We start from the raw sequence: 18,608 nt of genomic DNA on the forward strand, positions 1-18,608 counted from the left end.
CTGCCCACAACCTGGGAAGTGCAGAGTTACAGCCTGTTCATGCAATGAGCTTAGCCCTCCAGAAAGAGTAGTCCAAGAAAGCACCCAGGAGCCTAAGAGAATCTGGCTCCACAGAGCAGAGTCACTTGTGTTACACTTGGAAAATAGCTGCAAGACAGATTAGTCTTTGCATTACACATTTGTTGTTTGAACGTCTTTATATGTGCATAGATTTGCGTATGATACCCTGGCCTTTCAGGGACAACCAAGTGAGCACACTGTCATGATCCCAGAAGGCCTGTAAAGCCACCAGCAAAATTGGTAGGTGGTAGGAAACAGTGCCTGGAGAAGAGGGAGAACACGCATGGCTCAGCTGGGGAGGCAGTGGTCTTTTGGGTTAAGTACTTGCACAACCACAGAGTGGCAGAGGTTGGAAAGGATCTGTGCAGGTTTTGGCTGCAGTAGATTTAGTTTTCTTCACAGTACCTGGTATGGGGCTATGGTTTAGACTTGTGCTGGAAACAGTGTTGATAATTCGGGCTTGTTTTTGTTATCACTGAGCAGCTTACACAGAGTCTGCTCAGCACAGCACCCCACCAGCAAGTAGGCCGGGGGCTGCAAGGAGTTGACATCCAGGACAGCTGATCTCAACTGACCAAAGGAATATTCCATACCGTATGACATCATGCTCAGCATATAAACTAGGGGGAAAGTTGGCCAGGGACTGGATGAGCATCAGCTGATTGGTGGTGAGCAATTGTTTTTCATTTACATCACTTGTCTTTCTTGGGGTTTATTTCTCTATCTCTCTCTTTTTATTACTTCCCTTTTAATTACAATTTTTTTATTATTATTATTATTATTATTATTACTATTATTTTATTTATTGTTTTATTTAAATAATTAAACTGTTCTTATCTCAACCCACAAGTTTTCTCTTTTATCCTTCCTATTCTCTTTTACCCCATCCTGCTGGGGAGGAAGTGAGCAAGCAGCTATGTGGTGCTCAGTTGCCGGTTGGGGTTAAACCACGACAGTACCTCTGGAGGTCACCTGGTCCAACCCCTCTGCTCTAGCAGGGCCACCCCTAGAGCAAGCTGCCCAGGACCATGCCCAGACAGCTTTTGACATCTCCAAGGTGGGAGACACCACAACCTCTCTAGGCAACCTGTGCCAATGCTTAGTCAACATTTCCCTGGTAGAACCTCACAGCCCAGCATCCTTCCAGCTTTCAATCACAGGATTGCCATTTCAGCTTCGTCTCAGCCTGGCAAGGGAACGAAGCTGCTGCCTTGCTTCTGTAAGATAGCAGGTGGGTCACCTGAAGAGTCAGGAAGGTGCTGGTGCCACCACAGGGCACATCATCCTATTGCTTCCCTTTTCAGCTTCATATTCACATGAATATGACGGGTATATTCATCCAGAACACAGCACAAACTGCACAACTGAAAAATCAATAAACCAATGGAAAGAAAGAAGCGGCTCAAATGGAGCTTTATCTGGTTTTCATTAATAGACATGCTCCTGTCACCTCAGGCTTCAGAGCATCTCCTGGTAGATGTTTGAGAATCTGCAGTCGCTCCACACCTTCATCTCTTATGGGAGGGAAAACAAGCACATGCTACAGCAACACTCCTCATCTATCCCAAGTCTCCAGCCAAATAAGAGTTGGTCAAATGATCTACCTTGTCTTAGCTTGTATGCTGCTTTTGTCACTGTATGTTTTTTACAAAGACTGTTTTATTAAGCCTTTTTTATTGAGCTGAAGAAAGAAGCTTGTTGATAATACTGTCCATTTCAGGATAAGACTGAACACTTTATTTGTAAAATGGTGAGGCTTGGCTTTTCTGAAGGCAACTGTCAACAGTTGCCATGAAAGTTGTTTGAAAGAAATCGCTATTTACCTATAACAATTTCATGGGTAATGAATAGCCTACTCTCAAACCTCAAATAGCAGTCAGCTCACCTTCTATTTCCTTCTTGAGTTTTCCTATTTAAAACACACTGGATTATTTCCTAACAGCATGCAAATAATGGAGTTTGGATCAACAATGAGCTAAAGAAGAGCACAAGGAAACAGAGGACTACATCACCCAGACAAGAACAACAAGAATGAAGAAACCTTTTATTAAAGTAGATGTAAACTCCTGTTTGGTGAAAATCAGCTGGAATTTTGACATTCACTTCAACGTGCTGTGGTCTGATCCATAAAAGTTTGAATATAAACACACAAAAAATACCATGACACTTTGGACACTGAGGAGAACAAAATAAATTATTTCATCAGCAGAAATGAGATATTACATCTTTTTTGGCTCTGTTTGGGATCTTTTGGAGGTGAGAAATTTTATAAGTATACTTACTGATGTATTTTATTTTATGCAGGAAACAAGCTAGTTTTTCATTTCTCCTACAAATGTTCAGAAGTGATTTTTACACTCAGTAAGTCTGCATTAAGAAGGGATGAAAAGTCAAGTCCATTGTGGCATGCCTTGGATGAAAGGTTAGCAAGGATCAGCAAAAAAAAAATTGTAAATAATATCATTAGGTTGTTAATTCTATGATAATTCATAACTGGGAGCTAACTCCTGCCATCAAGAAATCAAGAAATACCTCTTATTATCAATGACTGTAGTATCTCTGATTTTTCTCCCTGTCACATAGACTGGTGGCAAGATCCGGTCAGCATAACTTGTAACAGTGATGACTTGTGTCACACTTCTTTACTGATACGTAAAACCTAGAGAAGAATTTGTTCATCTTGGCTTCTAATGACACTTGTGTCAGTCAAGTCATCTAACTTGAGCTTAAGGGGTTTTCTTAGGGGGTTTTTAATACTTCACCAAGATGTGAAATAGAGCCACCAAGTTTCTCCTGTCATTGGAGTCCAGATTTCATTGAAACCACGTATTTCTAAGTCTGGAATTTACCCAGAAAGCAGGAATATTTTTGCCTTTACCACAGATGTCTGTGGGACAAACCTATCAATTTGCACAGTTGCTTGTGATTCCATGTGCTTGTAAAAATTATCAGCTCTCATAGTTGCCTGTGATGGTTACTTGCTGTGTTTTGACTTGCTCCATTACTTATTTTCTTTTGTCTCCCACTCAGCAGAAAAGACAATTGCTGATAAACAATGCTACTGCGTGATTCCAAACTGTGGATGAAAGAAGCCGACAGGGAGGGGGAAATAACAGAGGGTAATTTTGTCATATCTCTTTGACCTGAAGCAATAACAAAATGTGAAGTCTGTATGATCATGGGTGATGTTTTTATATACATATCATATTTTAGATTGGTTTGGGGGAGAAACACATAAAATTGATTGAATGGTGATGGGGCAGTAATTATGCAAATAGAGCAACTTGACCATAAAACACTTTAAAAGGGAGGAGGTAGCTTGGTAACAAGTAAGCATAAAAACGTGGTTATTGTATCTGTCCTAATGCCCTCACATCTCTCCTGCCAAAGCATGAAAGGAACGGATGTTGTGTGACAAAATTAAAACTTTATAAAACATCAGATGAAGGTCATAAATAACTTGTCCTTATAAAAAACATGTCTTTAACTGCCGCAGTGTCTTTGTTACAATTTTGTTCAGTCTTGGGCAAAGTTCAGTTTTATGAGACCAACCTTATGCAGTAAACACACCTTTGCTCTGCTGCTTTACTGCAGCGTTAATGGTTCATTTGCCTTTGGGGGTAGGGGAAGGTAAGCACTGCTGTTCTAGCCTTTACCTTATGCTGCTCAAATGAGAACCATGAAGTAATATTAGTTCATTGAATAATTCTGTGAATTATTCTCAGTCGCTGTGATAAGTAAAAGCAGAGTATTTCCCCACTGCCCACTCCACAGTCTCTGTATTTTTGTAGCTGCACAAATCATAAGTGATGGGAAGTGGCAGGTGCTTGAGAAGGGGAAAAGGAAAGGAATCATGCACATTTTCATCCTGATCACAAATGAAACCTGAATAAGAATACTGTCTATTCATTATTTTTTTTGCCACTCACTATGTTGTGTCCAAGAAGTTTTGACCCTACCCCAGACCATATGTGTCTCTATATGTCATCATGACCCCAAACAAATTCAACCCCAGTCTGCAGTTACATGCACCAAATACCCACAGCCCTTCCAGCCTTCCTCAATATCAGCCATGTGCTAGTGGCATTCCCCTTGGAGAGGAAGGGTTAACCAGCGGCCATGTCTCCAGCAAGTCCCTGGCTGATCCATACTGATACCAGCGGTCAAACAGTTAATACATATCTATGGGCTTCCTATATTTTTATTTGCCCTTGTCCCACAAGTAATTCAGTTGGTCAGAGCCTAAGGCATCTCCACCCTTTCGAAAAGAGCCTGGACCATCTTTACATGGAAACCAGAGCACAGGAATGGAACAATACTCATCTGAGCACAGACTTGTCCTTAATTTGGTCTAGATTTGGGAAGTGGTGAAGAACTCTCCAATACTCCGAAAATCAGAGATCTTTGTCCAGAACAGCTATGGCATTAATTTTAGCAAAGCAGAAATTGCCTGCATGAACAAACTGGTGAGCAGTAAGACAAGAAGGAGAGCTACAAGCTTGCAATGCAACAGAGGGGGTGCAGAGAATTTCACAACATACACTTCTACCCAAACAGGGGTATCAGGAGATAGCTGGGGATCCTGGAGAGATCCTATTTTTTGGCTGGTACTTTGTCCAGGCAGAGTTGGAACTTTTCCCACACTAGCTATGGCATGCCCTTGGCCAACTGCTCTACTCAGCAGTGAGTCCAGTGCCTTTGGGCAGGTTCAGTGTGTAGGACAGTCTGATTGTTCCTGCACTCTTGGCCTGATGCTTTTGGATATCCCAGAGAGTCCTGCTGTGCATAAACAGGCCAGTTCTGCAGCACAGGCATCCTTCTGGACAAAACCACTTCTCTCCATTTTCTGTTGACTAACTCTCCCAAGCTGAACATGGCCTTCGTGTGTACCCCTCTGGAGGATGACACAACACTGCATATAGGCAACCATACTCTTCTCAAATACCAATAAGCAGTGACAACATGATGTGGACAGCATGCTGTTGGGGTTTTGAGGCATTAGAGACAGTCATTTATCAGAATTGTCTTCACAGGGATCAGCTGCACACAGTATTTTCCAGAGATGACCTAGGGATCATCAAATGAAGCTAATAGGAGCTGGGTTCATGACAAGCCAAAGCTGGCGGTTCTTGCAGCAGGTGCTAGATCTGTGCAGTTTCTTGTTAAAGGACCCTGTGGATGCACATGGTTTACATGGGCCTGGGGAGGAACAGGACAAGCCCTGGACAAGAGATCCATTGCAATCTACTACATAAATAAATTGCAATGTCTAGGGAAGTCCAAAACATTCTGTGCTGAAAATGGTCAAAGTGTGCAAAGGAATTAAAGGAAAACATTATACATACTTGCCCTGTTTTCACACTTCCCAAGTGTGCATTCAGTTTTTTGTAACCCTTTTTAGAAACAGAGTATTGGGCTAGAAGGATCCTTTGTCTAAATCAGTACATTAACATGGAAGTTTTCCCCACAATTAGACTGCCAAATGCTTTCTTACCATCTAGGTAGAACATAATAAATATATAAATGTATCAAAAAAGAAGGATTAAATCTTGAACTTTGTACCCTCTTGAGCAGAAAGCCACTCCCACCCCCATTATTTCACAGCTAGTTATAGCTGAAACCAGGACTGAAAAGGTGAAGGTGAGGAATCTCAGCTGCTGTCAGCAGTGTCATAAGGCAAGACCATAATAATGCTAGAAATGGTCATCACCATATAGTCCAATAGTCAACACGAAATCAAGATATGTTGACTTCTCCCATGTGTAGAAACAGTTATTTTCATACTGTGTGATAAGATCAATAGCTCACCAAGCAGCAAACATCATGTCATGACATGTGAAGGTCTATCTGCTCTGGGAACCCAGGAGCTCCTGCCCTGTACAGCTTTCATAGTAACTGTGCACATACTTCTTTTTTTTTTTTTTTTTCGTTTGGTTATTGTGCAGGTTTCTGGGGCTCTTGTCAGGCATGAAGTCTCACAGACAGGTAGACAGCCACAACGGTAACAACTGCTTGGCTCCGGTAAAGACAGGAGTTAAGTTACCAGGTGAGATGACCAGGACTTGGTAAGGCCATGCTTTTTAGCCCTACTGTTGTCATCTGCATTTAGTTCAGTGACCAGCTAGACTATCAGAGAATTAGGGGGAGATAGGAAAGATGTATTTATTCTCTAACATCAACAGCTGGTATACCCAGGAGACAGTTCTTCAGCATAGGACACATCAGACACCAAAGAAAAGGCAACATTTCAGTCCATGTCCTGCAGCCAGTCCCAAACACAGAAGCATTATTCCTGCTGGGGTCATTCAGCACTTAAAGGTAACTAGTAGGCAAGTGAGGAAAAAAGTATCCATCTCTGATTTAAAAGCAATGCTTGAACCTGGCACAGCAGAAACAATAGGCTGTTTCCCAAGTGGAGATCAGGTATGTTTATTTTACTGAAATATATGGGTTTGTGACAATCAAAAGCAGATGTTCATTAACAGGCAGAGACGTAGGTAGGTTTCCAAGGCATAAAGCACGAGGAGGGCAAAGAGGCAAAACATTCAATCTCCTGCCTTGCACCTGAACCTGCCCAGACCCTTAAATCAGTTTTCAACAATGCTTTTTGATTTTCATGTTTTTAAGTTAACAGCTATAGAGATGCTGCTCCTGCTAGCCTTGCAGAACAAGCACTTTGGAGAACATTTTGATTTCTATTTCAGGATATTTCCCCTTTGTTTGCCTTTAACTTGGCTTGGGATGCAGAACTAGATTTAAAATCTGATGTCTGAAGATGTACAGAGCTGAGCGACTTCTTTCATAAACCCACTGCAACGTTCAGTCTGGAGCTGAGCTCCTTCAGAGCCTGCCGGTGCTCAGATCCCGCGTTTGGTGCAGAGGGATCCCTGTGGATGTGTTACTCCTTATAAAGCTCTTAAGTGTCTCCTAACAGTTTGAAACTCCCTTGCTGGAGGTGAGTGATGTTGCACCAGACCAGGGCAACCTTATTTCAAGCAGGAACTATCAGCAGGATCAGTGAAAAGTCAGCTGCTCTGGTTGTTCCTTTCAGGAAACTACTCCTCCTACAGACACCCTTTACGCTAAACAAACCCCCGTAAATACATGTGCTGCAGCATTTCTCCATTTGCTGGTGTCATGAAGGCTGGCAAAAAAATGCCATGGCAGCAAATGCTAGCAGACTGCCAGACCAAATCAAGCCCCATTCTCCCTTGTACAAGGACAATTCCAAGGTAACTTAGCAGTTGGCTGAGTTTCTCTTTCCAAACAGTGCAGCAGAGTATCAGCAAAAGAAAGTCTTGTGTTTCTGCCAGGGAAATTGAGTGATGGGACCTGTCACTGGATTCAACACACCGGCAAAAGGATTATTTGTATTAGCCAACCCTAAGCATGCCTATAACGGGGTTTTTAATTTTTGTCTACAAGTGCATCTGAACTGCAGTTCCAAACCAAACTGAGGTCTACAGGTTGCAGATCAGTCACTTGAGTGCTTTAAAAATGAAAACCAGGGAAAAGAGACAGGGTGGATATTGACTTGTGAAAATTCCCCAAACAGCACTCCACATTCGCTTTCCTTCACTGAAAAGCCTGAGACACCTCTGTCCACCCACCCACGTGGCTCATGCTCCCAGGACACCTGCTCTCAGACCAAGATGGTTGGCTGCCCACTAGACTCTGTGGCCTATGAGCTACCGTCAGTGGAAGTGCTCCTGAATCTACCTTGCAAAACAGCTCTGAAGGGAGGGGACCCAGCTCCTCTGCTGCTGCGTCTCAGGGATAATGGTCCCAGTAGCAGAATCCCAGTCCTAACTCCAAAAAAAAACCTTCCAGCCATGCAAATATACAACATACGATACCTCCGGCATAAAAGGTAATAATTTTGGCTATCTGAAGTGATAATAACTAATTAAATGTCTAAGGCTGAGTCCTGATTCTCATCAGCAGAAGCTCCTCAGTCCCTGCTATCCTGAGAGGGAGGTGGCAGAAAGGAGCTTAAGGACAGCCTGGAGAAGGACCCCAGGGACTCTGGTGGGCCAAGGAGCTCCTCTATGTCCCCTTACACACGGTACAGAGAACTGTTCTGGCAGGGTCAGGGAGCAATGCGCATATAGGTTGTTTGTCCACACCTGGCACAGACCTCAAGGCCATCTGAGCAGTAAGTAGGTCTATGCCCACATCCACAAAGGCTATAGCAGCTGGAGTCTGAGGCACAGAGCGGTCTCTGCATCCCCAGCCCCGGTCTGCTTCCGTTGCCCAGTCCCTCTGCTGCAGACCATGGGGTGAGGACAACAGAGTTCAAACAGGTATCTGACACTGCAAACCTTATTTCACCGTGTTATGAAAAGTCACACGGGGCAGTCCTTATTTCCCAAGCTCCGCGTTCAGAGCAAATACGTTGCTGTAACCTTTAGCAAATACATTTTTGCTTGCACAATAAATCTGTTCAGAAATCACACATTTCCATTCAAACTAGTCACTAAAGAGTCACGTGTTGGGGCCTATCTCTGCTTTGTGCTGACACTGCATAGGCAGGGAATCACGTGCCTTCATGAAAAAATATCCTCAAGTCTTAAGGCAGGACTTGGCTCAGGGTCACATAAGACTCACTCGCACCACGTTTCATATCACGTTTCCTCTTCTTTCTTCACCAACCAGACTTGACATAGGTCACTTCCATACAAGCAGACAGACACGCACCACAGACACACACCCAGTGGCTGTATCTATGCTGGGAAACAAAATGGGCCAGGGAACAGTCAAAGGAGGAGTACCGCAAAACACAGCCTGTGTCCCTAAGCTCTTTCACCCTCCAAAGCAGGGGGGCATCAACCCAAACCAGGAGCACCCCTGGCCAAACACTGTTCCCTAACCATGGGCAGCAGCTGGGAAAGTGCTAGGGGGTCCCAACCAAAACCATGCCAAGAAGTCACCAATATAAGCTGTTACACACCATTGCCCATGTCCTGGTGCTTGTGAGATCCTGATGGAGTCCACCAGCTGGGACATTGCCTGGCACCTGAAAGATATCCAGTAAATGTCTTCTCTATGAATGACTCCTGTGAGATTTCAGAAAAACTACAGAGGCTTTCTCATCCCTGTTGATCCATAAAATAGGCACCACCTTATATATATCTCAGTGGTGGAGGGAGGACAGAGTGTTTTCCGGCTTGGGTAGTAATCACGCAAAAGCGTGTGAGTACCCTGGCTGCACAACTCAGCACATATCTCATTGTGTTTGATAATTTAAGTGGGTCTAATTCATAATCAGAACAGAATTTTGGCCACTACTTTAAATTACAAATTAAGCCAGTCATCTGCATTGGAAACAGTCATATTTGAGTGAAATAGGAATATATAATTTTAAAATACATGGTTAAAAATATTTTGTCATATTCTAGAATGAAGTGGTTTGCATTTTATTTCCTATTGGTATGCATCTTTTTTCATTTGTGTGAGTGGAAGATGTTTACTCATTCTATTTTTATGACCTACTTATTGCTGTTACTGGAATGATACTACTACCTGAACTTCAGCAAAGAGAGGCTACCACTTCCTTGTATTGAGGAATGTAATAAATGGGGTGGAAAAAAAATCAGGAAGTGGTTTTATTTGGTGCTGTGGATTTAAAGATTTTTCCAGTCCCCCAATTGTCCAGAAATATATGGGAGACAACCCTCTAGCTGGGAAGAAACAAAACAAAATGCACAGGATTAAACAGAGGGAGAGAGAGAGAAAAAGAGACAGAGACAAAAAGGGAAAAAGAGGAAGAAGGAAGGAGGGAAAGCAAGCAAGAAGGAACCACCTGGGCTGATGGTCCCTTGCTTCCTCATGCATCCACATGTCACTACAACATTTACAAACCTGCAGCTCTGCTGGATGCAAAGCATTCCCAATTTTCATAGTTCAGTGCTGAAGATCCTCCAAATTTTGCAGGCCATATGTAGATCTACATAGAGATAGTATGCTTGAAATGCATAATTTAGCTACACTTCTTCCAACCTACCTGGCCTTCCCCTTATACATTCAGTAGATCTCCATTTAAGACCTGAAAGGTACGTACCATCTATGTTGCTCAGCCAGGGACTGTATTCCACCTTCAGGGAAGGTGTAAGTGTGCAGGAAGTGTGGTGGGAAACTTATTTTCTAAAGAGTTCACCACCCCCAGCAGGGCTTTGCCTCTGGATAACATAGGTTACAGGTGTAGGCTCTCTTTTGAAACTCATGCACAAGCCCGTTCTGTGGAAAAGCTTCTGCACAGCAGTGAGGCTTTTGCAAAGGCTGGTGTTTGAAAGGCTTTCAAACGCATATAATTCATGGTCATGGGAAGCCATAAATGCAAGACTACATCCTCTGCTGCCGTGCATTCACAAAACTGCAGTGATGCTGGTAGATGAAGAACGCTCGATACCAGGTGAGGGTCAGCTGCAAAACGTCTGTTTTTCCATGTGGAAGAATTAACTGGAAAGACGGTTTAAGAACAATATTCCATGACGTCAGTGGTGTTTATGACATGTCCTTTAATTACCCTTACCAGTAAACCAGCTTGTGCACTTTAGTACTGCAGAGCAGGGCATACTTCAAAGAAAATAATAGCGCTGTTCATTAGCTAATGAATATGCTATCAGAGAACGCAAGGAGCCTTTTCACTATTGCTCACTTTAAAGAATAATGCTAATTAAAAACATACTGCATGCCTCAGGTCCGCTGCTCAACTTCTGAAACAATGAAACTCTCACATTCATTCTTTCAGTTATCTGCTTTGTATTTATTAATAGAAGGATGCTGCCCTGTTCCCTGGCTGCACGTTTAATTCACAGAAGCACAATAGTGCACACAGAACAGAGGAGTAAATCTAATCATATCTGTGGCTGGAAAGTGACCCCCCCTCCTCTGCAGTGCCGGGGAAGCCCTCTCCACGTGCACTGGCCAAGCCTGCTGGCTGAGACAGCCTTGGGGCTCACTGATCAGGTGCTGTCCTGCAGCTGAGGGTCACATCCCAGGAATACAGCGTCAGCAGCTTTCTCTTTCCCCCATTCATCTGCTGATGAGGCAGAAGACAGCGTGGCTAATGAGATTAGGTGATCAAGAGAGCTCAGATAGCCGCTGCTGTCACTCCCCAATGCTTTTACCTCACCTGCTTCCCTTGTGAAGTCCCCACTTTGCCTAGATTTACTGTACCTGGAAGATCCATTTAATCTGGGCTCTTTTTCCTCTATACATCTCTAAACTCGTTCAGACTTTGTGGGCCAGGTTCTGCACTTCTGGAGGACTGTCCCATGGGGACAGCTATCTTCAGGCCAACAGCCACAGTGTCTGCGGGTGCCTGTAAGTATTCTCTGATGCAAGCAGGGCAAGTGCAGCCCATGCCAAAATTACTGCAAAATTATTGCAACGAACAGTGTGGCAAATTATAAATCTCCCTTAGCCCCACTGAGAAGTTTGCCATCAAAAAATGTACAACACAAGCTATAACTAAAAATTCTAGAGCATTTTCTCAACCAAAGATGTTCTGCAAGGTGTTTATATTCCTATTGAAGGATCATGGTTGTGATGAAAATTAGGGGTTTTTTGAAAACCAGATACCTTCAGCTCATGAAATGAGAACAAGAAATGGAAGCTCTTCAAAAACCTTTGCTGAAAAGACTTGATCTTCTGATCACACTACAGCTTCTAGTTCATCCTACTTTTTCTCTTGTGCTGCAGCTGTCTTTAACCTTAAATCTTCTCCCTAAAAAGGTATATTCTCACTGCCTTCTGGTGCAATGTCTTTTATTAGCAGAGCTCCATCTGACTGTTACTACCTTGCTTGTCTCCCACCCATGCTGGGTAGGTAGCACATATTCCTTTTTTTTTTAACCACGGGGAGTATTCATTCTCCTTTAAACAGGCCATTTTTGCTCAGGACAGAATTTCTGGACCCCGAGTGCAAGCTCTCTCAGCAGCATCCCAGGTGGGCACTGCTCTCCTGCACCACCACTTAGGTGGCAGAGGTGGGAGTGTGATGCCTGATGCCTCAATGGCAAGGGGTCGACTTGCCCTCCCCCAGGTATAGATGGTAGCCTGGGCTTTTGATAGCCAAGATTGCCTGATACCTCTAGCACCTGGCAAGCCCCTGAACGACAACCTGAGTTCCTGCCTTTTATGAGGCTCCTCCCGATGGCTGGGGCTTCATCTAGGTGGCTACTTTAGGTAGTCTTATTAATTACAAAGGTGTCAAACACACACTCCTCACCTTTGCAGCTAACACAGCTTTTACATTGAACCAGACAGCTTGCTGCTTCCCATGTCCTTTCCTGCTTTAGCTGGCCATAATTTAGTGCTGGGCTCATCTCTTTAAAAGGTCCTTATAAATCAGAGTTCACCTCTGCCACTGAGCTGTAAGGAGTTTCAGTCCTGACTGCAAGGGGAGCAAGAGCAGACCTGGGAGAGATGTGGAAAATCTCAGTGTAAATCTGCAGGGATAGAGAGGCAAGATTAAGATTTCTTAGAACCGTGTATGGTTGAAACCTCAGAGGTAACATTTCACTCCCATAGGTTTCCCCATTGACGGAGAACATTGAATCATGAGTGATATATCCTGACCACCTTTAGGTTGCCTAAAATAGGGAGAGCAGAGTGTACATCAATATTATAGTGCTTTGGTACATAACAGATGTAAATATGAGTTTCTTTCAGCTTTTGCCTGAGTTTTTGATATGGGGTTCATTTCAGAAGTGCTAATCCTTTGCTTTAGATAAGAAAGGGGTTTGCAGTGTGACAGATTTGACCCTGTCGTGCAAGCCTGAAACAAGTGGTCCAGCTCACACCCCTAGCTACATGCACAAGGGAAAACTGCATGCACCATTAAAGGCAGTGGGATCAGGACTGGTTTACATTGGAGAAGGAGTATAGCACATGGCTGTCAGTACCTATTCACGTCTTCCCTGATAAACCGATCCACAGAGAAATGCTAAGATACCGGTGTCTTGTTTACAAAGCCCAAGTTGGCTGGGCTCTGTGCTTGAATTTTCTTACTTTTGCTGGAAACTGATCATGGAGACTTAGAAAGGCAAGCTGTTTTTCCTGAATTTCCTGCTTATACAAAGCTTTCATTTAGTCCCAGGAATTTTATCACTACTCTGAGCAAAGCCTAAGACTGGGTAATAAAGTGGGAGCTCTAGCTTTAAAGACGCCACTGGCCTCCTTCTGCCTAGCACACAGTTAATCCCAACAATACTTTGGGAAAAGTTGCCTTTTTTCATTTTCTGAGTGTTGCTAAAGTATACAGAGTGTAATTTCTCCATGCCTATTCTGAGTGTAGCCACAGTTCTTTTAAAAACATTGATGGAACCTTTTGGTGATTACAATGAAGAATAAATACTTTGTCAGTCAAATTTTTAAGCAACATTTTTTCCCCATTTGGTAAAATAGTAACGTTAGTCTCCAGGCTTTCACCTTGATCTGAGGAAAAATAAAAAAATAAAAAAAATAATTAAAAAAAAAAGGCAAATCAAAGTTGCTGGAAACTACAGGACATCACCTTATTATAAGAAAGGGAGTACTGCTGTTTTGGGGAGCCTGTTCTAGGCTGAAATATTCCCAATAGTTTAAAATAAAATTAAATTAACCTTGTTGTGTACTTCATTGATTCTGTGAATAACAGAGGGTATGGCTCGTTTCTTGTCCAAGCCATGGAAACCCCGAGAGGTGCCCCTGCCCTGGTGTGCACCGTGCCAGGCAGGGGGGTCTAGCCAGACCTCGCAGGTGCTGCTCCTCGCTGCTGTCACTGATCTGGAGATGGCCTGTCATCCCAGCACTTCTTTTTTTAAACTTGGATTCAGGCAGAACAGAACAACTATTGTCAAGTGTGGGTTATGGCAGAAGAAGGACAGAGGAGTAAAAGATCAAATTTTAAGAAAATGAAGGCACGTGCATGCACACACAGACACACACAGAAAATGGGGGTCACCAGCCTGCCAGAGGTTCTTGCAGGCTTGATGAAAGGCAGTTTCAGCTTCTTGATCCTCAGGCACATTGAGTCACAGTGAGCAGAGGCTGCCCACAAGCAGCTCCTTGAGATGCTGCTATGGCCCTGTTGCTGAAGTTGATGCACAGAAGATCTCCCCTCCACCAGACCTTCTTCCCTCTCCCCTCCCCAGACCCCTGGCCAAATCGACCCCCTCTCCTCTCAGCAAAGCCACTCCTGCCTCTGGTGCAGGATGAAGGAGAGACAGGTCTACCAAGCTTACACAAAACCCCTTCGAGTGTGGACGCTCACCAGGACCTGCCAGGCTGGTTTGGGGCTCCCCTGTACTGCTAAGGAGTCAGATAAATGACCAGCCAAATAGACAAGGCACATCCTCTTCCTCTCGTGCCACAAGACTGAGTCCTCTGTAAGCAAGGCACAAAAAGCAGCATTTATTTTCTTCTTTTTAATGTTGTTTATTCCCATGAGAAGAAAAGTAGGATTTGGATCACAGCTGGGGTTTGGTGCACTACAGAAACCTATCGTTGTGCTCTCTGTTTTTAAAATCACCACATCTGTAAGACGCTCCACACACCTCTGTTCATTCTTTAGGCTGTGGTCTTCACAGCTTCAAAAGGTCACAGACAGAAGCCCTGCAGTCCATGGCCTACAGAGAAGGTCTCCTTCCTGCTTCTCCAAAGGCAGCAAGCTGCTAGCAGCCCCTGCCTGCGTGCCATGCCATAAGAGGTGACAGATTTTCACATCTTCTATGTTTAACTTCCAAACACAATGCTTTCTTCTGTGGAACTCAGGATGTACTTAACAGGAAACAATAAAGATGAAGAACAGATTTGGAGAGGAAGTAGGACATTTTAGGTAGGCAAAAAATAATTACTTATACTGAAACTGGGTCAAAGCACTACAGTGTTTACCACAGCTCTCAGGAAGAATGCCATGGGGTGTTTAATAAAGACAAAAATTCAGGATCTCAGCATTGGGTCTCATCCCAAAAAACAATACCGTTTCAGACCAAATGGGAACTAACCCAGCCTATAAATCACGATGCAGCAGATGTAATTTACTCAGTCCTGAACCCAGTCACTTTCAGTTGGCTAAAGCTGATCTTCCAGCCAGCTTTGCTGCAAAGGCATCAACAGACTGAGCACTCATCTTCACCCCTTGCTCTCACTCCCATTGCTGACTATATTCATTGTTTCAGCTGAAGTTAACTTATCTTTTGCAGTAATCCAGCTTCACCTTCTGGCCGTTTGATCTTGTTATGTCTTTATCTGCAAAGTCAAAGGCTTGTTGGCAGCTACAGTTTTCTCCATGTTAAGGGACTCACTACATCAGTCACCTTCTAGTCTTCCTTTGGATACCCTAAGCAGACTGTGGTCTTTAAATTTGTCAAGGCCAGATGCTTCTCCCTGTCTTTAAACCATTTCTGTGGTTTTCCCTACCCTTGCCAATTTTTCAACTTCCTTTTCAAATGTGGATTCCAGGTCTGGATGCAGCATCCCAAAGTGAAATTACCTCCTAACTCCTTTCTACTCAGTATTTTCCTGATTATTTGTTCAAGGAGTACATTAGCACTTTTGGTTACTACATTGTTCTGACAACTTGTTTCACTGCGTGTCCACCAAAGCACGTAAATCCTATACCCCTCTCCTATATATTGCACCAACTTTCATCGTATAACTTTAAGGAAAGATTGTGTTTCCAAAACACATTACCAATACATAATGAAGACCCCAATCAAGCCTTTTGCAACATGTGGAGCAGAAGACACTTGAAACTGCTCCTCAAGCCCTCAGTTTCCTTCTCGCTGGTCCACTGCAATAACCCTTGCCCTATATTTTAATACTGAATTCAGTGTGTTTGACACAACCCTGGAATGTCCAGTGTATACAGATTTAGGAACTGGAGGATCTGTGAGGAATGAAGTTCAGGACAGCTGGATAAGGAAGCGCTGGAGCTCTGAGCCCACAGGAAGAGTTGAAGTCCATTCTGGGTTTCTGCAGCCTGTGCTCAGCTAAGGCTTGTGATAGCAGGGACAGGGTGTCACTCCTAAATCACTTCTTCTCTTGGAAAGGAGCAGAAATTATACTATTTTTATGCAGGAACAGACAGCAAATTACCCAAGTTCTAGATGGCAAACATTACAGGGCTGAGCACGTGGCTCTATCTAGCTTTGCAGCAAAAAAAAACTAAACAAATCATCTACCTTGGCTCCTCACTTCACACCCAGGCCCTTGCCCTCTGATCATCCACATGTAACCAAGCCCATCTGTGGTTCTGGAAACAGCCAGGCACCTCTTACTGTCTTTGGGCAACCTGTCCAATGTTAGTTCTCACCACTTCACCCAGGTCATCAACCCAAGCCCAGCAGCTGTTGCACCCCTCCGTACCTCCACAGCACTCATGCCACGCCAGTATACACCCTCGATGCCGTGCTGAAAAATACCACTCGGAACCACAGTAGGGATCTCAACTTATTTCAAGTACTTTGAACAGGAACAAGGTGATTATGGGTGAGGGTGATGGGAACACTAAAAGAAAACCTGAGACCTAGGGAAGACCAGAGCCCAGGTAACACACAGGACAGGAGCAATCTGCTCTTGAGGGGCTACCCAGACAAGTGTGAGCCTTCGTGTACTGCTTGGGGAAGGAGCCTGAAGCAGGTGCCTTGAGTCACTGCCTATTTAATTTCAGCTGTTTCCAGAGAAAAGGTGCTAAGGTGACAAGTAATGATATGGGGCAGAGGGGTTTCCACAAATGTCAACTCTGAAGCTTTATTCTGGTACTAGAGAGACAATCTGGGGTCAGTCTGTCTTGTTCAGCCCCCCTGCTAACCAAGACCCATGGTTGAACTCTTTCTTTGCTCTTTCTCAGCCCGTCCCAGGGGCTGTCACTGAAGAGAAACAGGGATAAGTGAGGAAAGCGTCTGGCCAGGCTGTCCATCAGTATCAGTGCTATTGATGATGTATGAGCCAGAGCAAAGTCCAGCTCACACGCTCAGAGCCGTGCCAGCTCAGCAGCACTAAAAGGCAAAACTAAAAAAAAAAACCCAAAACCTTTTTTTCTTGAGCAGTAGCAGCTCCAGCTATCAGTACACTTGGAGAGTGGCTTTGGTGAGTAGGAAGGCACTGTTCTTACAGTTTCTGGCCTCTTGCAGAGATGAAAACCTGATTTTGACCTGCTTCTGGTACAAGGAGGAAAAGTATTTCATTCTTGATGGTTTTGCTGACAAGAAATAATGGGAAACACCTTCCCGATGAAATACTTGTTTGGTTTTTTTCATTTTTTCCCCCCCTGATATCAGACTCAGCTTCAAGAGGAGTCTTTTCACATAGGACATCGTCTTATGCCCCCTGCAAAATTTATTACCTGCAGGAACCACCCTAAGCCGGACTCTGGGTTAAGGTGGTTCTGAGAAGGGATCAGGGCCTCCTGGGAGCCCTCTTAAATTGTGCCACAAGGTTTCAAAGCTACATGGCCTTGCACAGGCTGCTGGCTAGAGCATCAGCAACCAGCTGACTTTTCCTGCTGGGTCAGCAGCCCAAAACTGGGACATGCTGGTCTAAATGTCCTGTTTAATGGTAACTCCAAGCAGAACAGCTCTGATACAGCCAGCAGTGAGTTTGCACTAGGATTTTTAGAGTGGCACACCAAATTTCACCCTGGCAAGAAAAAACGGAAAAAAAAGATGCCAACCTCAGCTAAGGCTGAACTTTCTTCAACACCAGTTAGCAACAGCTTTTTATTCTATTTAAGTGTCAACCCTGGAAAATCACAGAAAAGGGCACTTAAGCCAACAAATGCTCCAAAAGGAAATATACTCGCAATCTTCTCCACAACTTTTGCTTTTTAAACCCATTGTTTCTCTGCATGGCTCACTTTGCACTTAGATAGGGATTTATTTTTATAAATCACGAGATCCAAGCCCACACGGCCCCAAGGCTAGCAGGGCTGGGGAACCCAACTGCATCAACCCCCAGGGAGTAGGGACATGAGATGGCCCAGCACCAAGCCTGGCATGATGGCCCCACCAGGAAGGGGGTCCCCACTCCTGGCTGGCCAGAGCAGCCTAAACCCCAGGTGAGGCTTAGCTTCACCTCTTTTTGCTAGAAGCCATTCCCCTCCGAGGGCTGTGCTGCAGTATTCATCCCACCATCCTCACAACACCCCCAGGGTAAGGAGCTGGCCTTGACTGCCAGGGTTGGAAAACCAAGGTGCAGGGTCTCAGCTGGTGCAAATCAGCACAGCTTCACTGGAGGCCAAGGAGCTGTCCCAGTTCACACCAAATGAAGGTCTGGCTTAGAGAGGCAAAGAGATGCACCACAGACACTCCAGTACGGAGATTGGGCATCTCAGCTTCCCAGTCTGACAGTACTGCCAGCGTAGCTCGAAATCACACCTGGCAGTATGTCTTGCTGCAATCAGCTGAGCAATGCAGAAGACCAGTCCTCAAAGCCAGGGCAAGGTTTTCCACTCCCCTCAGTAGCTAAAATTCACCATCTTGTCTTTTCAGTAGCAGTGCCTTCAGTTTTTGCTGCCCTTCATCTTTAGCCACCAGAGAATGCCATCAGGCTCTGCCACCCAG

The sequence above is a fragment of the Falco cherrug genome, chromosome 3, assembly GCF_023634085.1.
Source record: "Falco cherrug isolate bFalChe1 chromosome 3, bFalChe1.pri, whole genome shotgun sequence".
Lineage (NCBI taxonomy): Eukaryota > Metazoa > Chordata > Aves > Falconiformes > Falconidae > Falco > Falco cherrug.